At 37.1% G+C, this 23,771-nt stretch overlaps 1 long non-coding RNA gene across 2 annotated transcripts in view; it reads left to right on the top strand.

Annotated features, from left to right (window-relative positions):
• The window catches only part of LOC309857824, a 37,473-nt gene that overhangs the window by 5,741 nt on the left and 7,961 nt on the right, over positions 1-23,771 (top strand). The window contains exons 2-5 of one of the 2 annotated variants that reach the window (XR_014307928.1): positions 635-787; positions 8,902-9,074; positions 10,022-10,233; positions 11,461-11,689. This is a non-coding gene — a long non-coding RNA (uncharacterized lncRNA). Of the gene's footprint in view, positions 1-561; positions 788-8,901; positions 9,075-10,021; positions 10,234-11,460; positions 11,690-23,771 lie in introns of those variants that run through there. The other variant, XR_014307929.1, reaches the window with a different exon arrangement.

Here is a 23,771-nt window from a genome sequence, read left to right as displayed (position 1 = left end):
TGCTATCATTTGGGCCTAAGTTTATCGAACACAAAGAGAGTTGTATCTCTGTAATTTATTAATTGGGCATTGGATCTCCATTTTCATATTAATGAGGGGTGGCAGGATTCTTGTGTAGCAGGAATGGAGGTCAGGGAGAGAGGTGAAAGCCAGGTCATCTAGGGTCTTGAAGGCCCTTAGAATGACCTCACTTACGTTCTGAGTTAGTTATCTATTAAAAGGATTTGAGCAGAGGATTGAACATGTGGGGAATTCTGACATTAATTGAAGCCTATAATGAAAAAGAAGGAAAACATTTCATACTGTAGAATTTACCAATGTTAGTCCCACCTATATACCCATTTCTTTTTGAGACTTCAGTCGATTGGGAAGCTTTGGGAAAATTCACCCACAAGGAAAGGATAGTGGGGCTGAATTAATTAACTAAGTAACATAATACTGACTAGGCAGAGAACATCTTTTTGTGTCTTTAGCCAAATTCATTAAACAGCCATAATGTGTACATGTTAGGAAAAGGAGATGAATTGATGTTTGTAGTGAAATTTTCCAAATACATAGGTTCAAGTTATATATTGTTAACATAATTTAATAGTAAGATGATTTTATAAATCCAGTAACAGAAATGTCTCATTAGGTTGCTGTGAGACAACTTCAAGAAGAACTGGCCAATACCCTAAAGAAACTATCTATGTCAGAGGCTTCACTGGAGGTGACATCACATTGTCGTATGAATTTAGAAGATGAGGTAAAAGACTTAAAGGAAAAACTGACTCAGAGTAGGAGTCAGGTATGTATGAAATGTCACATGTCAAGTTGATCTGTAGGTGGTTAAATAATATGAAGTGTTTTAGGATACTTATTTCCATGGATCACTTCCTTCCCTTTTTCATTATAATTAATTTAGTATAATTTTAGTATCTTCACAATGTACTTATTTCTTAAACTTTGACTTTCATTCTGTTATTTGTTTTATATATTTTTTTCTTATAGTAGTTACCCTTAGGAAAGGTGAAACTTATACATCATTCTTCACAGAAATTGGGACTTTTTTCCTACTAAATAGTTTTTTTAAAAGACTTACTTATTTATTTGTGGTGGGGGTGGTTGGAGAGGCAGAGGGAGATGGAGAGAATTTCAAGCAGACCCCTGCCCAGCAGAGAGCCCCATCCTGGCTTGATTCCATGACCCATAAGATCATGACCTGAGCTAAAATCCTGAGTTGGATGCTTAACCAGCTGAGCCACCCAGGTGTGCTAATAATGTTTTTTAATGATCCCTCTGTTACCATCATGAGCTAAGCCATGTAAAAGCAGAAGATAATGTTTAATAGAATGTTTAAGAAAATTGTCTTATTTTTCATCTTCACTCTTTTGAATGGATACAGAATCTGTACTGATTTCAGGATAACTTGTACAGAAAAGTGATTTCACAAACCAGTTGAACTTTGGCATTTCCTTCATTTTCTTTTCCTCTTCAGTATATAATAAATGCACAGAAGTATTTAGTTCATGTATACTATATACACCCAAAAGAGAGAATTAAGAAAATTATCTAGGCCTTGCCATTGGATTTTTTTAAAGCTGTATTGAGATGGAATGCACATTCCATACAATTCACCCATTTAATATTTGTAGTTCAGTGTTTGGGCATATTGATAGAGTTGTGCAACCATTACTGCCATCAAGTAGAACATTTTAATTACCCTGAAAAGAAACTCTTAATCCTTGCCCCCAGGCTCAGGCAACCACAAGTCTACTTTCTGCCTCTATAGAGTTGCCCATTCTGAATATTTCATATATGGGGAATCACACAATGCGTGGTCCTGACTAGCTTCCCTCGCTTAATGTTTTTGGGGTTCATCTGTGTCATAGCATATATCAGTGCTTCATTCCTTATTATCAAACAGTACTCCATTGTGGGCTAAAACCATTGTTCATTTATCATTTGATGCACCTTTGGGTTGTTTCCACTTTTTAGCCATTAATAATGCTGCTGTGAACGTTCAATTAGTTATTGTCTGGGCATATCTTTTTATTTCCCTGGCATCACATTTTATCCTCTCAGTTAATTGTGTTGATTTCACCATCTCTTAGTCTTTTTTTTTTTTTAATTGACTTTCACAGAAACCACACTCTAGGAACAAAGGAACCAGCTGGTACCATTTCCCTCCAGTGCCCCTCAGCACAAGCACAGAGCCATCTGCGGGATGCAGTACAGCTCTGACACTGGCTGCCTAATCTGCTTACACCAAGCACCATCCCCTCGCACTCCATTGGAACTGCCCTGCTCAATCATTCTTGCCTCAGTTCCACCACAGCAGGCCTTTACCCCAGAAAATCAGCACAGGCCCCTGCCCACACCTCATCTAACCAGATTCAGGAAGGCATGAGTTCCAGTGGAGGTGGTGACAGGTCTCATTTCACAAGCACACCAGGGCACACCTAGTTAAAAGTTGCTACATTCAGGCCAGGTACCAAACACTGCCCACAGCAGTGAGGGAGTGCCTTTGCAGATGTCTGGCCTGAAGGATAGAGCAGCCAGAACTCAACGGCAGAGTGCATGCTGCACACACTAGACATACCCCCCTAAGCACGAGACCCTGGGTGCTACATCACGTCTTTTCTCATAAGTCCATTACTTTTGGGAGAAGATGACATAACTGGCTTTTCTAACACAGAGAAGCTGGCAGAGACTTAGATAAAATGAGAAAACAGAGGATTTTATCTCAAATGAGAGAACAGGATAAAGCCACGGGTCCAGAGATTGAAGTGAGACAGATGTAAATATCATGGCTGATGGAGGATTTAAGCAGTGACCATAGGGACACGCACTGGACTTTAGAAAAGAACGACAACATCAGTGAGACCCTTACAACAGAGATAAAAGAGTTAAAAAAGAATCAGAGTTGAAGAGTGGAATAAATGAGTTAAGAAACACACCTAATGCAATGAACAGTAGGCTGGAAAAGACAGAGGAACAAATTAACAACTAAGAAGTCAAAGTAATGGAATGCAATGAAGCCAAAGAAGGGGGAGAAAGAAGAATTATGCAAAATGAGACCAGACCTAGGGAACTCAGTGACTCCATCAAATGTAATAACATTCAAGTTATAGGAGTCCCAGTAGAAGAAGACAGAAAAAAGGTGTAAGAAAACTTGTTTCTAGAAATATAGCTGAAAATGTCCCTAATCTAGGGAAAGCAACAGACATCAAGATCCAGGAGACACAGAAAACTATCCAAATCAACAATAGTAGGCTAACACCAAGACCTATTGTAATTGAATTTGCAAAATACACTGATAAAGGAAACATCTTAAAAGCAGGAGAGCAAGTCAGTAACTTTCAGGGGAAACCCCTTAAGGCTAGCAGGAACTTTTTCAGCAGAAACTTGGCAAGCCAGAAGGGAGTGGTATTATCTATTCAACGTGATGAATGAGAAAAATCTGTAGCCAAGAATAGTCTATCCAGCAAGCCTATTACTCAGAATAGGAGAGATAGAGTTTCCCAGATAAAAACTAAAGGAGTTTGGACTACTAAACTAGCACCATAAGAAATATTAAAGGGTACTCTTTGAGTGGAAAGAAGAGACCAAATGTGACAGTATAAAGGCAGGAAACACAAAAGTAGCAAAAATGAACAATTTATATAAAAAATAAGTTAAGGAACTCAGGAAAAAAGGATATAAAATATAATACTTTACCTAAAGCATGGGGAGAAGAGAAAAGAATGGGCTCAAACTTAAAGACCAGCAGCTTAATATAGACTTCTATATGCAGAAGAGGTTATACACAAATTATATATCAAAACCCACTAATAGTGGTGCCTGTGTGGCTTAGTTGGTTAAACATCTGACTTGATTTCAGCTCAGGTCATAATCTCAGGGTTGTGAGATTGAGCCCTGCACTGTACTTTATTCCGGCCATGGAGTCTGCTTAAGCTTCTCTTTCCCTCTCCCCACTCCACTCATGCCCTCTCTAAAAAGAAAACAAAGCCACCGATAAACACTCAAAGAGGAGAAAGAAATGAAATATATCACTAAAGAAAACCAGTAAAATATCAAAGACACAAAAAATGATCAGAGAACATCTCTAGAAACAACCACAAAGCAAGTAGTAAAATGACATATACATGACTATCAATAATTACTTTGGATATAAATGGGGTAAGTGTTCCATTCAAAATACATAGGATGTCAGAGTGGATTAGAAAGAAGAAGAAAAAGAAGAAGACCCATGTATAAGCCACTTGCAAGAGTTTCATTTTTGTCATAAGGACACCTGCAGATTGGAAGTCAGTTGATGGAAAAAACATGTATCCTGCAAATGGATATAAAAAGAAAGCCAGTATAGTAATACTTACATTGGACAAAACAGAGTTTAAAAGAACGACTGCAGTAAGAGACAAAAGCACTATATCATAATGAAGAGGACAATCTGACAGGAAGAAGAACTAACTATTGTAAGTATTTATGCACCCAACATGGGATCACCCAAGTATATAAAACAATTAATGACTAACATAAAAGAAATAATTGATAATAATACAGTAATACTAGGGTCCTTTAATTTTATTATATATGTTTTCAATGAAATTTATTTCTTTTATTCCCAATTGCAAAAGTATCCATGAAGTCAATGTACAATTCAGATATTTTAGGAAGGAATAGAAATAATCAATAGTTGGGTACTTTAACTCACCTCTTACATCAAAAGACAGGTCAGAAAGTCAACAAAGAAACAGTGGCTTTATATGATGCACTGGACTAGATGGACTAAGGAGATATATTCAAAATATTCCATTCTTAAACAACAGAATACACATTCTGGAAAATTCTGTAGAATAGATCACATATTAGGCAACAAAACAAGTCTTTTTTTGAATTTAATTTTTTTTCAGTGTTCCCAAATTCAATGTTTATGCACCACACCCAGTGCTCCATGCAATATGTGCCCTCCATAATACCCACAAAACCTGTCTTAATAAATACAAGAATATTGAAGTCACACCATGCACCTTTTCTGATCACAATACTATTAAATTAGAAGTCAGCCACAGGAAACAGTCTGAAAGACCACAAATACATGTTGGTTAAGTAACATTCTACTAAACAGTGAATGGACCAATGAGGAAATAAGAGAATAAAATTTTTAAAATACATGGAAGCAAATGAAAATGAAAACACAATTGCCCAAACTTTTGAGATACAGTAAATATGGTTCTAAGAGGGAAGTATATAGCAATGCAGGCCTAACTCAAGAAATAAGAAAAATCTACAACAACCTAACCATCACCTAAAGAATATAGAAAAAGAACAACAAATGAAGCCTAAAGGCAGCAGAAGGAAGGAGATAATATTAGAGCAGTAGTAGTAGTAGTAGGTAGCTCAGTTGGTTAAGCAGCAGACTCTTGATTTCAGCTCAGGTCATGACCTCAGAGTCCTGGGAATGAGCCCTGCTTCTGTCTCTTTGCTCAGCGGGGAGTCAACTGGAGGATTCTCTACTCCCTCTCCATTTGACCCTCTCCCCACCTTCTCTCTCTCTCAAATAAATTTTTAAAAAAATTAGAGCAGAAGTAAACACTATAGAAAATTTTAAAAGACAAAAATAGGAGAGACCAATGAAACCAGGAGCTGGTTCTTTGAAAAAATTAATAAAACCAATAAGGCTTTAGCCAGAGTTATCAGAAAGAAGAGAAAAAGGACCCCAATAAAATCACAGAAGAGAGAGTAGAAATAACAATCAACACCACAGAAATGCAGACAATTATAAAAGAATATTATGAATGACTGTATGCCAACAATTTGGACGATGTAGAATAATGGATAAATTCCTAGAAACATATAAATTACCAGAACTGAAACAAGAATAGAAAATTTGAAGAGACTGAAAACCAGCAAAGAAATGGAATCATTAATCTAAAAACTATGAACAAACACAAGTCCAGGACCAGGGGCAAATTCTACAGAGCATTTTAAAGGAAGAGTTAGTCCGATTCTCAAACTATTCCAAAAAACAGAAAAGGAAGGAAAAACTCCAAATTCACTCTATGAGGCCATTATTACCCTGATACCAAAACTAGACAAAGACACCACAAAAAGAACTCTAAGCCAGTATCTTTGGTGAACATGGTTGCAAATATCCTCAACAAAATACTCCAAACTGAATCCAACAATACATTAAAAAAATCATCACCATGATCAAATGGTATTTATTCCTAGGATATGGGGGTGTTTTAATATCTGCAAATCAATCATTGTGATACACCAAATTAATAAAAGGAGAAGAATCATCTGATAATTTCAAAAGATATAGTTAAAGCATTTGAGGGGCACCTGGGTGGCTCAGTGGGTTAAATCCTCTGCCTTTGGCTCAGGTCATGATTCTGGCATCCTGGGATCTAGCCCCGCATCAAGCTCCCTGATAATTGGGGGAGCTTCCCCCCCCCTCTCTCTGCCTGACTCTCTGTCTACTTGTGATCTCTGTCTGTCAAATAAATAAATAAAATCTTTTAAAAAAAGCATTTGACAAAGTGCAACATCTATTCATGATAAAAGAGTAAAAAATCCATTCATGATAAAAAGCTTCAAAAAGTAGGTTTAGAAGGAATATAGTTCAACATAATAAAGGTCATATATAAAAAATGCACAGGTAATGACACCCTAAATGGGAAAAAACAGAACAGAAATTTCTGTGAATACGACTGGATTTCATGCCATTAGAAAATCCATTCTCCCAGGTCTTTTGAGATAAGCTTTCACCTCAGGTTTCCTGTGCAGCTCTCATTTAACAATGCCTTTCAAATTCTCACACTCTTAAGATCCTTAAAGAAATTTGAGGCACACCTTAAGTCCTTCTCAAGGACTTATAAAGGGTTTATAGTTTTGGCTTCATCCATAGGCCATGTTGTCCTGGATTTGCTTTTAACCCAGAAGCCATTTCTTTATTTTAGCATTATTTGACAATACAGCATGTGGAGAAGCTTTAAATGAGGAACAGATAGGTGAACCCAGTAAGTCCTGGTTTCTTCATATTGAATCGTCTTTCTTTAGCTTATCTCTCCTACCAGATTTACTTTAATGTGGTTTGTGGCACGAGTTCCTTTTCCCTCTAGTGTCATTTTCTTCACTTGTCTAGAAACCTTTGCTGTAAGCCTCTCAAGGGCCATCAGGTTTCCACTCACAGTCTCTTGGAAGCCCTTTTGGTTTTCATTCTTACTCTTCTCTACTTCTCACTCTTACTCGTCTTTCAGGTTCCACCCACTTCCTGGTTCAAAGAAGGTTTAGTTTCAGTTTTTTGGTTTTCTTTTTTAATGGCAGCACCCCATTTTAATATCAGTATCTGTGCCAGTTATTTATTGCTGTATAATAAACAATCTCAAAACCTAGTGGCTCAAAACAGCATTCATCTTGTTCACAAATCTTCGGACAAGGTTGAGTCAGGCCAACTCATTTCTTCTTCATTTGGCATCACCTGGGATGACTGGAAACTGGGAACTAGAATCATCTAAAACCTTGTTCATGCACATGATTGGCTGTTGAGGCTGGCTTTTGGCTAGGATGTTAGCTAGGGCAGTCTCAGCTGGAATATTTGCATGAAGACTTAACTAGGTACCCTGGGCTTTCCCACAACAGCTGGATTCTAAGGGTGACGTTTCCTAGAAGAAGAAAGTCATATAGAAGCTATATCACATTTTCTAACCTTGCCTTAAAAATCACACCGCAGCTCTGCCATATTCTGTTCACTAGGAACCAGTTACTAAGACCAACACATATGAAGTGGAGGGATTGTCATGGGAGAAGTGTCAGTTTATAAAACCACCACATCCACTTGTCTTTCCAGTCATATCTAAAGGAAAGGAGATCTTCCCAACTCAGCATCACTGAGCTCCAGCAAGTTTTTTGGTTGCTTTCATTGCTTAGTATATTCTCTTATTTTGTGGGAAGTAACAAAGGATTGTAACACTGTCGAGTTAAAGAATTTTTTTTATCCAAAAATATATGGATAATCTCACTAAATTTTTCCCCACTATTTTTTTTTTTACTGAGAGATGTGATTTTTTAACCTTGTGAATCATTTCTCTTCAGAATGCAATTGAAATTAGCATAAAACAGTTGTAATTCAGAAAAAGGCTGATGGCAATAGAATCAGTATTTATAGATTCATTAATTAGAGTCTTATTTTCAATGTCTTATTTTGGTAAGCATTTATTGGCTCAGACCTACATAAGTCAATATGGGATTCCTAAAACGTCTTTAAAAATTATGGAGTACATGGGCACCTGGGTGGCTCAGTTAAGTGCCTTTGGCTTGGGTTGTAATCCTGGGATGCTGGGATTGAGCCCCATGCTGGGCTTCTTGATCAGTGGGGGGTCTGCTTCTCCCTCTCCCTGCTCTTGTGCTCTTGCTGTCTTGCTCTCTCTCCCTCTCAAATAAATAAAATCTTTAAAAAAATTATGGAGTGTTAAGACGAGGGAAGGGTTAAGAGACTTTCTACTAAGATGTGACTTACAGTTATTTTATGGAGGAAAAATCTGAAACAATCAGAAAAATAAAAGTATAAATATTAAATACAAATGTGTTGCAAAGAGGATGACAGCAGAGATCGATTTTAGTAACTCCTAGTGGTTTGAATTTTGTTCTTCATTTCTTAGTTATTTGAGGTTCTGCATTACAAGACTTTACTACAATATAGATAACATTTTATTGAAAATGAACTTATTTTAAAATCTGAGCACCTGCCCGGGGAGCAGTCAGTAACGTATGTGACTCTTGATCTTGGGGGTTTGAGTCAAGCCCCATCTTTGGTGCAGAGATTTAAAATCTTTGAAAAAAAATGTGGGGTCTTAGTTTTGCATTGGACTCTTTTCACTCTGCTTCCAACTATATATTATTTTATTCATGCAGGTTGATGATCTAACAGCAAAACTGGAAACTATGTCTTCAAGAAACCAGGTTCTTATTCAGGAGTTATCATCTATGAAAAAAATGCCGACAAAATGTGAAATTCTAGAGAAGAATAAAAAGAAGTTGGGGAACAACAGAAAGTAAACCTCAGAAGTTGTGTAGAAGTCAACGTGGTAGGATATAGTAAAATAGAACAATATAAATGGGATTTTGAAGACAGGACAAGATTGAATGTAGAAAAAAAATTAAAAGAAGTTGATCTATTTTTAGAGGTTAATTTATTTGTCTATAAAATGCTTTAATTCATTTTACTCCAAATTACATTTTGGTTATATGCAGTGTAGAGTTTTCCTCTACTTCCTTTATAACAACTTGGTAAATTTCTGAAAGCATTTGTTCCTTCCCTTTAAAAATTTCAGTTTTCATTATTATTCACACTAAATTGATCTTTCAGAATGATTCACAGTAGAAAGTCATTTTATTTTTTAAGACCAGTTAGTATAAAACAAGGCTATTGAGAGGAAAAGAAAAAACTGTGCTTTAAAAATTTTGACCATGGGGTCCATGGGTGGCTCAGTCAGTTGCTTGTTTGGGCTCCATTCTGGGCATTCCTATATAAAAGAAATGGTACCATACTTGGATTATTCCTTTTTTATATATATTTAATATCTTATTTATTTATTTGGAAAGAACGAGTGGGGGATGGACAGGTAGAGAGAAAATTCCAGGCATACTTCATGCTGAGTAGGACACAGGGCTTTCTCCCAGAACCCTGAGATCACTATCTGGGCAGAAACCAAGAGTCAGGCACTCAGATGACTGAGTCAGCCAGGCACCCCAGGTACCTCAATTATTCTGAAGTTGTATTGTTCACTTTTTAAAAAACTAAATGATATTATTATTCTTTGAATTATCAGATTGCATGCGTTCTAATGTAAGAATGAACATTATTCACATTTAATTCAGTTTCACATTAATGATAAATATTTTACATTTCAGCTTTTTTTTTTCCACTTTAAAAATTTCTCTCTGAATCATTGACACAAAACTAAAAGAAAGAAATATACTGTAATTACCCAGGTTGTAACAATTTTAAAACTATGCTTTTAATTTGCTTTAGACGCAAGCAGCATTTCAAGAAAGTGTAGCACAGTTAAGAGAAAATAATAATGCTTCAGGAAGAAGTCAAATGGAACTCAGAATTAAAGAGCTGGAATTTGAATTATCCAAAATGAAAAATTCTCAAGACGTTACTAAAGCAGAATTGGACAGATACAAGCACCTCTACCTAGAAGTAACACATCGAATGTCATTGACAAATGAACTGAACAAGTTAAAACAATCATAGAAAGTAGAGTTAGCTTATTAATTTGCATCTAAACCATAATTTTTTGGAGCCACGTTCATGAGATCAGTAGTAAGTGAAAGCCAACTAGATAATATAATTTTGAAAAATGATGTTTGTAAATGAACTTATTGTCAAAATGCTAGTTTAAGTTAGTTTGCATTTCTCTTTTTTGTTGTTGTTTTAAATGATTTTATTTTTTCCTTTGAATACTTTCAGTTAATCTGATCTCCTAGTCTTTAAACTAATTGTTTGAAGATTTATAATTTAGACAGCATATTATTATAAAATTGTCAAAATTACCCTAAATAGAAATGAGTTTATTAAAATTTATTTATTAAGGTTAGTTTATTTTTGGAAGAGTACATCTTTAACCCAAAAGGTCAAGATGGAAACGGTAGATTCCACGTTCAGTACCCTAGTATCTGTGTTATGACCTAATTGTTTCTGGAGCTGTTTCAGTTCTATCTGATCACAACTCTGCCATCTACTTGTCCTCTAGCAATTGTTCGTCTAAATTTTTCCTCAGTGCCAAATGCTCAATCTCTCTGAGGTAATGTGTGAAATATACAAGAGTGGTGAAAGCCAATGCTTGAAAAATGTCTTTGAGGGATTTTTTAAATTTTTATTTTCCTTTAAAGATTTTACATATTTATTTGACAGAGAGAGCGAGCAAGTGAGCACAAGCAGAGGGGAGCAGCAGGCAGAGGGTGAGGGTGAAGCAGGCTTCCCTCAAACAGGGAGCCCAGAATGGGGCTCAATCCCAGGACTGTGGGGTCCTGACCTGAGCTGAAGGCAGATGGTTAACCGACTGAGCCACCCAGACCCCAGGATGGTTTATTTTTGCAGCTCTAAACTGGTTTACTAAATATAAGTATGTATCATGGCGTCCCCAAGAATCTTTTAAGTACAACCATTCCAGAAGGCAGCAGGTATAACCTGTTAGGCCATGGACATCACTGATCACCATTTCTCTCCCTCTTTAATTTGAATTACTTGTTAGTTAGGAACCCTAGAGATATATGGACTTCTTTAGAACAGTTTTAAACCTATAATTATACATAATAGGTCTGCTCTGTCACATTTACCATGTTAAAACTCTATTTAATGGCACATTTTGTTTACTATTATGGAGACTTAAAAAAATGCAAGTAATTTAGGACTGATTTGGGGAGAAACGAAATAATAAGTATTGTGTTTTGTAATCCTAACAGGACTAGTGAGAGGCTGGCAGAGACCAGTGCCAAACTTCTGGTGGAGAAACAGCAAAAGCAAACTTTGCTTGACACTATTAATATGAGGCCATCCCTAGATCTGCCTTATGGTAGAAATGTTAATAATAGTTCACTATTCAATAGAAACGTTGCTCTAAGAGAAAACGTGGTGATTCCTACCTCAAACTCATGGCGTTCAAGTAATGACCTCGAGACTTTCTTGATCAAGGTTGGTTATATTATCTTACCTTTTTTTCCTTGGGTTTCAGATTTCTGAGATAATTTTTGTTTTTAATTTGGTAAGATTCTGAGTTGCTTAGCTAACTAATACACACTAAGTAAAAGTCATAATTATTTTTGCTGATAAAGAAATGAGACATAAATTTTGATTTTTTTTCTTTGTTCCTGGAGCTCTTATTTTCAAGAGGTACCTATTATTACCTTTATTCAATAATTATAACTAAACTGACATTTATTATTTTTCAATATTTTATTTATTTTAGAGAGAGAGTGTACAAGAGGGGGAGAGAGTGTGAGATTCTCAAGCAGACTTCCTGCTGAGTGTGGAACCCTACATGGGGCCCAGTCTCACAACCCTTAGATCATAACCTGAGCCAAAAACAAGAGTCAGACACTTGACTAAGTTACCCAGGCACCCCAAAACGAACACATTTTAAATTTCTTGAAAACCTACATCTAAATTCGATTTTAGAAAGTAAATATTATTGCTCACGAATGAAATCTATACTTAGATGCTTTGACTAATTTCCTGTTTGGCAGTTGTTCATAACAATTTTAAAGTTCGCTGTTACCCATTTTTCCCACCCCTATGTATAAGTCAACAATAAGAATCCAAACACTTACTCACATATGGATATTTATTATTTCAAGAATCCATGATAAGTCCTTTTTATGAATTAAATAAACTTGTAATGCTAAAAAGATTAATTTTCTTTTTAAGTTTGTAATTGTTGTCATTTTCTTACCTGAGAGTACATCCTTAATTTTTGTCTTATTTGGAGCATTTTTTAAAAACTTATAACACTTCTATTTCAATTTTTACAAAATGTCTTGCTGAGCAACTGTAGAACATTTTCTATTTTTTTTTTCAGCTTTTATTTATTTTTTTTTATTTTATTTTTTTTTTAATTTATTTTTTATTTTCAGCATAACAGTATTCATTATTTCTCACCACACCCAGTGCTCCATGCAATTCGTGCCCTTTATAATACCCACCACCTAGTACCCCAAACTCCCACCCCCCACCCCTTCAAAATCCTCAGATTGTTTTTCAGAGTCCATAGTCTCTCATGGTTCACCTCCCCTTCCAATTTCCCCCAACTCCCTTCTCCTCTCTAACTCCCCATGTCCTCCATGCTATTTGTTATGCTCCACAAATAAGTGAAACCATATGATAATTGACTCTCTCTGTTTGACTTATTTCACTCAGCATAATAATCTCTTCCAGTCCCGTCCATGCTGCTACAAAAGTTGGGTATTTGTCCTTTCTTTTTTTTTTTTTTTTATAAACATATATTTTTATCCCCAGGGGTACAGGTCTGTGAATCACCAGGTTTACACACTTCACAGCACTCACCAAAGCACATACCCTCCCCAATGTCCGTAATCCCACCCCCTTCTCCCAAACCCACTCCCCCCAGCAACCCTCAGTTTGTTTTGTGAGATTAAGAGTCACTTATGGTTTGTCTCCCTCCCAATCCCATCTTGTTTCATTTATTCTTCTCCTACCCACTTAAGCCTCCATGTTGCATCACCACTTCCTCATATCAGGGAGATCATATGATAGTTGTCTTTCTCTGCTTGACTTATTTCGCTAAGCATGATACGCTCTAGTTCCATCCATGTTGTCGCAAATGGCAAGATTTCATTTCTTTTGATGGCTGCATAGTATTCCATTGAGTATATATACCACATCTTCTTGATCCATTCATCTGTGGATGGACATCTAGGTTCTTTCCATAGTTTGGCTATTGTGGACATTGCTGCTATAAACATTCGGGTGCATGTGCCCCTTTGGATCACTACATTTGTATCTTTAGGGTAAATACCCAATAGTGCAATTGCTGGGTCATAGGGCAGTTCTATTTTCAACATTCTGAGGAACCTCCATGCTGTTTTCCAGAGTGGCTGCACCAGCTTGCATTCCCACCAACAGTTTAGGAGGGTTCCCCTTTCTCCACATCCTCGCCAGCATCTGTCATTTCCTGACTTGTTGATTTTAGCCATTCTGACTGGTGTGAGGTGATATCGCATTGTGGTTTTGATTTGTATTTCCCTGATGCCGAGTGATATGGAGCACTTTTTCATGTGTCTGTTGGCCATCTGGATGTCTTCTTTGCAGAAATGTCTGTTCATGTCCTCTGCCCATTTCTTGATTGGATTATTTGTTCTTTGGGTGTTGAGTTTGCTAAGTTCTTTATAGATTCTGGACACTAGTCCTTTATCTGATATGTCGTTTGCAAATATCTTCTCCCATTCTGTCAGTTGTCTTTTGATTTTGTTAACTGTTTCCTTTGCTGTGCAAAAGCTTTTGATCTTGATGAAATCCCAATAGTTCATTTTTTCCCTTGCTTCCCTTGCCTTTTGCGTTGTTCCTAGGAAGATGTTGCTGCGGCAGAGGTCGAAGAGGTTGCTGCCTGTGTTCTCAAGGATTTTGATGGATTCCTTTCGCACATTGAGGTCCTTCATCCATTTTGAGTCTATTTTTGTGTGTGGTGTAAGGAAATGGTCCAATTTCATTTTTCTGCATGTGGCTGTCCAATTTTCCCAGCACCATTTATTGAAGAGGCTGTCTTTTTTCCATTGGACATTCTTTCCTGCTTTGTCGAAGATGAGTTGACCATAGATTTGAGGGTCTATTTCTGGGCTCTCTATTCTGTTCCATTGATCTATGTGTCTGTTTTTGTGCCAGTACCATGCTGTCTTGATGAGGACAGCTTTGTAATAGAGCTTGAAGTCCGGAATTGTGATGCCACCAACGTTGGCTTTTTTTTTCAATATCCCTTTGGCTATTCGAGGTCTTTTCTGGTTCCATATAAATTTTAACATTATTTGTTCCATTTCTTTGAAAAAGATGGATGGTACTTTGATAGGAATTGCATTAAATGTGTAGATTGCTTTAGGTAGCATAGACATTTTCACAATATTTATTCTTCCAATCCAGGAGCATGGAACATTTTTCCATTTCTTTGTGTCTTCCTCAATTTCTTTCATGAGTACTTTATAGTTTTCTGAGTATAGATTCTGTGTCTCTTTGGTTAGGTTTATTCCTAGGTATCTTATGGTTTTGGATGCAATTGTAAATGGGATTGACTCCTTAATATCTCTTTCTTCTGTCTTGCTGTTGGTGTAGAGAAATGCAACTGATTTCTGTGCATTGATTTTATATCCTGACACTTTACTGAATTCCTGTATAAGTTCTAGCAGTTTTGGAGTGGAGTCTTTTGGGTTTTCCACATATAGTATCATATCATCTGCGAAGAGTGATAATTTGACTTCTTCTTTGCCGATTTGGATGCCTTTAATTTCCTTTTGTTGTCTGATTGCTGAGGCTAGGACCTCTAGTACTATGTTGAATAGCAGTGGTGATAATGGACATCCCTGCCGTGTTCCTGACCTTAGTGGAAAAGCTTTCAGTTTTTCTCCATTGAGAATGATATTTGCGGTGGGTTTTTCATAGATGGCTTTGATGATATTGAGGTATGTGCCCTCTATCCCTACACTTTGAAGAGTTTTGATCAGGAAGGGATGCTGTACTTTGTCAAATGCTTTTTCAGCATCTATTGAGAGTATCATATGGTTCTTGTTCTTTCTTTTATTGATGTGTTGTATCACATTGACTGATTTGCGGATGTTGAACCAACCTTGCAGCCCTGGAATAAATCCCACTTGGTCGTGGTGAATAATCTTTTTAATGTACTGTTGAATCCTATTGGCTAGTATTTTGTTGAGTATTTTCGCATCTGTGTTCATCAAGGATATCGGTCTATAGCTCTCTTTTTTGGTGGGATCCTTGTCTGGTTTTGGGATCAAGGTGATGCTGGCCTCATAAAATGAGTTTGGAAGTTTTCCTTCCATTTCTATTTTTTGGAACAGTTTCAGGAGAATAGGAATTAGTTCTTCTTTAAATGTTTGGTAGAATTCCCCCGGGACGCCGTCTGGCCCTGGGCTTTTGTTTGTTTGGAGATTTTTAATGACTGTTTCAATCTCCTTACTGGTTATGGGTCTGTTCAGGCTTTCTATTTCTTCCTGGTTCAGTTGTGGTAGTTTATATGTTTCTAGGAATGCATCCATTTCTTCCAGATTGTCAAATTTATTGCCGTAGAGTTGCTCATAGTATGTTCTTATAATAGTTTGTATTTCTTTGGTGTTAGTTGTGATCTCTCCTCTTTCATTCATGATTTTATTTATTTGGGTCCTTTCTCTTTTCTTTTTGATAAGTCGGGCCAGGGGTTTATCACTTTTATTAATTCTTTCAAAGAACCAGCTCCTACTTTCGTTGATTTGTTCTATTGTTTTTTTGGTTTCTATTTCATTGATTTCTGCTCTGATCTTTATGATTTCTCTTCTCCTGCTGGGCTTAGGGTTTCTTTCTTGTTCTTTCTCCAGCTCCTTTAGGTGTAGGGTTAGGTTGTGTACCTGAGACCTTTCTTGTTTCTTGAGAAAGGCTTGTACCGCTATATATTTTCCTCTAAGGACTGCCTTTATTGTGTCCCACAGATTTTGAACCGTTGTATTTTCATTATCATTTGTTTCCATGATTTTTTTCAATTCTTCTTTAATTTCCCGGTTGACCCATTCATTCTTTAGAAGGATACTGTTTAGTCTCCATGTATTTGGGTTCTTTCCAAACTTCCTTTTGTGGTTGAGTTCTAGCTTTAGAGCATTGTGGTCTGAAAATATGCAGGGAATGATCCCAATCTTTTGATACCGGTTGAGTCCTGATTTAGGACCGAGGATGTGATCTATTCTAGAGAATGTTCCATGTGCACTAGAGAAGAATGTGTATTCTGTTGCTTTGGGATGAAATGTTCTGAATATATCTGTGATGTCCATCTGGTCCAGTGTGTCGTTTAAGGCCTTTATTTCCTTGCTGATCTTTTGCTTGGATGACCTGTCCATTTCAGTGAGGGGAGTGTTAAAGTCCCCTACTATTATTGTATTGTTGTTGATGTGTTTCTTTGATTTTGTTATTAATTGGTTTATATAGTTGGCTGCTCCCACGTTGGGGGCATAGATATTTAAAATTGTTAAATCTTCTTGTTGGACAGACCCTTTGAGTATGATATAGTGTCCTTCCTCATCTCTTATTATAGTCTTTGGCTTAAAATCTAATTGATCTGATATAAGGATTGCCACTCCTGCTTTCTTCTGCTGTCCATTAGCATGGTAAATTCTTTTCCACCCCCTCACTTTAAATCTGGAGGTGTCTTCGGACTTAAAATGAGTTTCTTGGAGGCAACATATAGATGGGTTTTGTTTTCTTATCCATTCTGATACCCTGTGTCTTTTGACAGGGGCATTTAGCCCATTCACATTTAGGGTAACTATTGAGAGATATGAATTTAGTGCCATTGTATTGCCTGTAAGGTGACTGTTATTGTATATGGTCTCTGTTCCTTTCTGATCTACCACTTGTAGTCTCTCTCTTTGCTTAGAGGACCCCTTTCAATATTTCCTGTAGAGCTGGTTTGGTATTTGCAAATTCTTTCAGTTGTTGTTTGTCCTGGAAGCTTTTAATCTCTCCTTCTATTTTCAATGATAGCCTAGCTGGATATAGTATTCTGGGCTGCATGTTTTTCTCGTTTAGTGCTCTAAAAATATCATGCCAGCTCTTTCTGGCCTGCCAGGTCTCTGTGGATAAGTCAGCTGCCAATCTAATATTTTTACCATTGTATGTTACAGACTTCTTTTCCCGGGCTGCTTTCAGGATTTTCTCTTTGTCACTGAGACTTGTAAATTTTACTATTAGGTGACGGGGTGTGGGCCTATTCTTATTGATTTTGAGGGGCGTTCTCTGAACCTCCTGAATTTTGATGCTCGTTCCCTTTGCCATATTGGGGAAATTCTCCCCAATAATTCTCTCCAGTATACCTTCTGCTCCCCTCTCTCTTTCTTCTTCTTCTGGAATCCCAATTATTCTAATGTTGTTTCGTCTTATGGTGTCACTTAATTCTCGAATTCTCCCCTCGTGGTCCAGTAGCTGTTTGTCCCTCTTTTGCTCAGCTTCTTTATTCTCTGTCATTTGGTCTTCTATATCACTAATTCTTTCTTCTGCCTCATTTATCCTAGCAGTTAGAGCCTCCATTTTTGATTGCACCTCATTAATAGCTTTTTTGATTTCAACTTGGTTAGATTTTAGTTCTTTTATTTCTCCAGAAAGGGCTTTTATATCTCTCGAGAGGGTTTCTCTAATATCTTCCATGCCTTTTTCGAGCCCGGCTAGAACCTTGAGAATTGTCATTCTGAACTCTAGATCTGACATATTACCGATGTCTGTATTGATTAGGTCCCTAGCCTTTGGTACTGCCTCTTGTTCTTTTTTTTGCGTTGAATTTTTACGTCTTGTCATTTTGGCCAGATAAGAGTAAATGAAGGGGCAAGTAAAATACTAAAAGGGTGGCAACAACCCCAGGAAAATATGCTTTAACTAAATTAGAAGAGATCCAAAATCGTGAGTGGGGAGAAAGGGGATAAAAAGAGGTTCAAAAAGGAAGAAAGAAAAAAAAAGAAAAGGAAAAAATTTTTTTTAAAAAAAGAAAACACCTGAGAAAAATGTAAAAAAGAAAATATATATATATTAGATAAACTAGTAAAAAATCGTTAAAAAAGAAAAAGGTAACAGTTAAAAAAAAATTTTTTTACCCGAAGGCGAGAAGAAAAAGAAAAAAAGAAAAAAAAAATGAAAAAGAAAAAATTAAATTAACTGCAAGACTAAAAAAAAATCACAGGAAAAAAGCCATGAGTTCCGTGCTTTGCTTTCTCCTCCTCTGGAATTCTGCTGCTCTCCTTGGTATTGAAACCGCACTCCTTGGTAGGTGAACTTGGTCTCGGCTGGATTTCTTGTTGATCTTCTGGGGGAGGGGCCTGTTGTAGTGATTCTCAAGTGTCTTTGCCCCAGGCGGAATTACACCTCCCTTACCCGGGGCCGGGGTGAGTAATCCGCTCGGGTTTGCTTTCAGGAGCTTTTGTTCCCTGAGCGCTTTCCGTAGAGTTCCGGAGGACGGGAACACAAATGGCGGCCTCCTGGTCTCCGGCCCGGAGGAGCCGAGAGCCCAGGGCCCCACTCCTCAGTGCGCCCTCAGAGAACAGCGCCCAGTTACTCCCGTCTGCCTGACCTCTGGCCGCGCTCCGAGCTCACCGAGCCTGCGATCGGTTCAAGGTAACACTGAGCTGTGAGCTTACTGTCAGCTCTGTCTCTGTAGCCGGCTTTCCCGTTCCAATACCCGCAAGCTCTGCGACACTCAGACACCCCCGATCCTTCTGTGACCCTGCGGGACCTGAGGCCACGCTGAACCCGCATGGGCTTTGCCCCGGTTTAGCCTCTGGACTGATGTCCCTCAGCGGAACAGACTTTTAAAAGTCCTGATTTTGTGCACGGTTGCTCCGCCGCTTGCCGGGAGCCGGCCCCTCCCCCCGGGGTCTATCTTCCCGTCGCTTTGGATTCACTTCTCCGCCGGTCCTACCTTTCAGAAAGTGGTTGTTTTTCTGTTTCCAGAATTGCTGTTCTTCTTCTCTTCGGTCTGCCGATGGATTTTCAGGTGTTTGCAATCTTTAGATAAGCTATCTAGCTGATCTCCGGCTAGCTGAAGCAGTCTCAGCTTGCTACTTCTCCGCCATCTTGACTCCTCCCATTCCTGTAGAACATTTTCTAAATGGCTAAATCAAGCAAATACTGCATTTTTTTTTAAAGAGAGAGAGAGGGAGAGAGAGTGTGTGTGCAAGCTGGCGGTGGGGGGTGAGGTACAGAGGGTAAGCAGGCTCCATACTCAGTGCAGAGCCTGATGCAGGGCTCAGTCTCAACGATCCTGAGATCATGACCTGAACCAAAGTCAAGATCAGATCCTTAACTGACTGAGCCGTGCAAGTGCCCCACAATTGGAATTTTTTAAATGAAGTTCACATATATCTATCCTGCCATCACTTTAATGATTGATGACTAAGATGGGAATAATAGGGAGTCTTTAAGTAGCAGCTAGTTTCCATTGTATATCATTGTTATTAAAATATCCATTTCAATCAATGTACATAGGTTTATGGTTTTGAAGGTATATTCATGTTCTTACTAATGTAGAGAAAAGTAGCATAGACCCCTGGTAAATGAGGCCTCAATCTTGTTCTTTCATTTGGTTTCCTTATTGTCTTGCTCTCTTCCCTCCTAATTTGAGGACTTTCTTTAGTGTTATGCTTGGTTGCCTTTCTTTTTCTTTTTTGTATATTATAGATTTTTGTGATCACAGTGAAGTTCATATATAACATCCCATATATATAGAAGTCTTTTTAAAGTTGATGGCTACTTAAGTTCAAACACATTTTAAAAACACTACATTTTTCGACCCCCCCTTGTTTTATGTATTTGATGTCTTAGTTTACACCTTTTTATTTTGTGTATCCCTTTACTAATTACTGTAGACACAATTGTTGTTACTACTTTTGTCTTTTAACATTCATACTGGCTTTATAAAAGTGATTGATCTATTACTTTTATTGTATGTTTGCTTTTACCAATAAAACTCTTTCTTTCATAATTTTCTTATTTCTAGTTATGGCCTTGTCTGTCTGTCTTTCTTTCTTTGTTTCCTTCTTTCTTTCTCTTAATCTATTTTTGAGAGCAAGCAAGAGAGAACACAGATGGGAGGGGAGGGCCACAGAGAGAGGGAGAAGCAGACTCCTTGAGCACAGGGCGTGGTGTGGGGCTCGATCCTAGTAGGTCTCCTAACCTGTCCTCATTTTAAAAATTCTTTTATCTTTTTGTTTTTTGGCTTGGATGATTTCTGCTACCCTGTCTTGTAGATCACTGATCTGTTTATCTGCAGCTTTTAATGTGCTGTTGATCCCTCTGGAGTATTTTTCATTTCAGTTGTTTTATTTTTCAGCTCTGATTGGTTCTTCTTTATATTTTCTCTTTCTTGAAGTTCTCACTGAATCCATCCATTCTTCTCCCAAGTTTGCTGAGCATTTTTATGACCATTACTTTGAACTCTTATTCAGGTAGATTACTTATCTCTGTTTCATTTAGCTATTTTTCTGAAGTTTTGTATTGTTCTTTCATTTGGAACATATTCCTCTATCTCCTCATTTTGTCTGACTTTCTGTGTTTATTTCTGAAATTGTTTTCAACGTTTTCCCTCTTTAAAGTATGTCACTTTGAACAATGAATGTTAGGTATAAAGTCAAGGAAGAAGAAACCGTTTCTAAGTATTGTCTGATCATTTTTCTTGTTGGAGCTGTGGTGGAGTAGGTGGCAGATGACATTGCTCTTCTTTTTCTGAGTTGAGAACACAGGAGTCAGGCAGATGGAGATAAGCTTAGTAACTGTAATACATACTAACAGATTGGAGGATGTGGCTTAGTTATGTAGCCACTGCCAACTTCCTAATACTTTACTCCTTTACTCCAAATTAGGCACTTCCACACACAGTTGTAAATGGAAGGAAGAGATGTTTGATGCCCATCCCACAAAGATGAAAGCAGACCTCAATTCATGTTACTAGGGCAGGCATAGCTTTTCAAATAAGAGATCTGGAAGCATGTAGGCACTGCTTAGTGCCTTCTCCCAAATTCACCCATTAGGCGAATCTCTCTTCCTGTCATGAAGAAGGTAGAGAAATGTTCTCACATGGAAATGAAGGTTTACCTATAATTTCCGAGTGGATTTAATTTATAATTAAAGTTAATCGTGTCTTTTGTACATGTGAACTAATGGGAAGGCTAGATGGCAAAGAGAAATCTGTTCAGTGTTTTAGACTTTGCAATAAATAGCTCACAACATAGGTAACCATTTGTTGATTGAGTTTGATAAACCAAGTTTTATTTGAAGGAAATGAATAATTCTTTTAAGGAAGAATTTCCTCAGTTTCAGGTTCTTTGGTTCAACCAAAGATTTTCTCCTTCAAGTTCCCTGTCCTTTCAAGTTAAAAAAATTTTGCTTATAAATTGAGCATATTGACTGTTACTAATAGGAGTTAAGATAACTTCTCGTCCTTTATTTTTGTTCATGACTGTAAAAATTTATAGTTTAGTTAGAAAGCTGTTTTCTGTCTAATGCCTTAACTTTATGGAGCCACAGAACAAAGTTTTATGTATTCATTTTCTCTGATTTCTAGTTAAAAATGCATGTATTTCCTGAATATGAGGAAGTAACTAAAACACATTCCTGGCCTGCAAACTAGGTGGTTTTTTGACCTCAGGCAAACTACAATCTCTCTGAGGCCTTTTTGTCTCTTATGTGAAATTAGGGATGTTGACTAAGTTAGTGACTTTTATACCTCTGGGGAAAAATTGTTTTTTCCAAAGAATAGAACTTATCTTTTTTTTTTTTTTGCATTAAACTGTATTATATAAAACACAGACAAGTAGAGCTGTTTAGCTAAATGTGAGATAAGACTACACCTGTAGACTTCCTTGTCCCTCAGTCCTGCTGTGTCCCAGGAGACCCTTAGATTTCTATGAGCCATAGTTTGAAAACTAACATTTATGAGAAAATCCTTCGTTAATAATTCTTTGAATTAAAATTTGCTGATACATTGCATGTTGTTTTTCTGTTTATAATTTTTTATCCTCCTATTTTTTGGATAAATGGAAAAGTATAAATAAAATTGCAAATGGGTTCTCCTTATTAGTGGACTTGAAGCTATTTCCACCTTCTAAACACAGTTCTCACTTGGAAATAAAGGTCGCAGAAGTAAATATTTAGGAAAAGACAATAACATCACATTGGTAATTCCTTAAGTCATGTCATATAAAAAAGTGTCTTATATTTTACCTATTATTTATTAATGCTTTATAAAATTGCTTCAATAAAAGTTTCTCCCATCAAGTGGTATTGATTTATTAATTTTACAAGGCTGTCTAGTAATGTTGTCATATTATTAATTTTATAAGGCCTGAATATAATGTTATTGTCAAAAAGTGTTATGATTCCTCAAAAAATTAAAAATAGAAATGCAGTACCATTCAGCAATTCCACTACTGGGTATTTACCCAAAGAAAATGAAAACACTAATTTGAAAAGTTATGTGCACCCCTATGTCTTTTGAAACATTATTTACATTATTTACAATAACCAAAGTATGGAAGCAACCTCAGTGTCCATCAATAGATGAACAGATAAAGAAGATGTGTGATACATATACAATGAAATATTTATTCAGCTATAAAAAAGAATGGGATCTTGCCATTTGTGACAACATTGGTAGACCTAGTATTTTGCCAAGTGAAATAATGCAGAGAAAGGCATATACCATATGATTTCACTTCTGCATGGTATCTAAAAAACTAAACTACTAGTAGCCTACTAGTGACTGGAAGCCTTACTGATAACATAAATAGTTCTTTAACACAGTTTTTTTTTTACATTACATGTATTATATACTATATTCTCATAATAAAGCTATATTTAAAAATGTTATTGAGAAAATACACTAAAATACTGTATCAAAAAAAGTCCATGTGTAAGTAGAGTAGACCTGCACCCTTCAAACCCATGTTGGTCAAGGGTCAGCTGTATATTACAAGTATTCTCATCTAGAATTTTCTTACTTAGAGCTTTCTTATAAAAGGTACCCTCTCATTGAATGCTCAAAATGGGGTCTAATGTAGGGTACCGAGGGGTGCCTGGGTGGCTTAGTTGGTTAAGTGACTGCCTTCAGCTTAGCTCATGATTCCTCAGTCCTGGGATAGAGCCCCATTGCAGGTTGTCTGCTAAGTGGGGAATCTGCTGTTTCCTCTTCCTCTGCCTCTTCTCCCACTTGTGCTCTCTATATCTCATTCTGTCTCAAATAAATAAATAAATAAATTTGCTGATATAAACATTGGGCTGCAGATGCCTCTTTGGATCAATATATTTATATCTTTGGGGTAAATACATAGTGGTGCAATTGCTGGGTCATTGGGTAGCTCTATTTTCAGCTCTTTGAGGAACCACCATACTGTTTTCCAGAGTGCCTGCACCAGTTTACATTCCCACCAACAGTGTAAGAGGCTTCTGCTTTCTCTGCATGCCTGACAACATCTGTTGTTTCCTGACGTGTTCATTTTAGCCATTCTGACAGGTGTGAGGTGATATCTCA

This window comes from Mustela nivalis (assembly GCF_964662115.1).
Source record: "Mustela nivalis genome assembly, contig: HAP1_SCAFFOLD_1323, whole genome shotgun sequence".
Classification (NCBI taxonomy): Eukaryota; Metazoa; Chordata; class Mammalia; order Carnivora; family Mustelidae; genus Mustela; species Mustela nivalis.
This window is presented reverse-complemented; position numbering and strand designations above follow the sequence as displayed.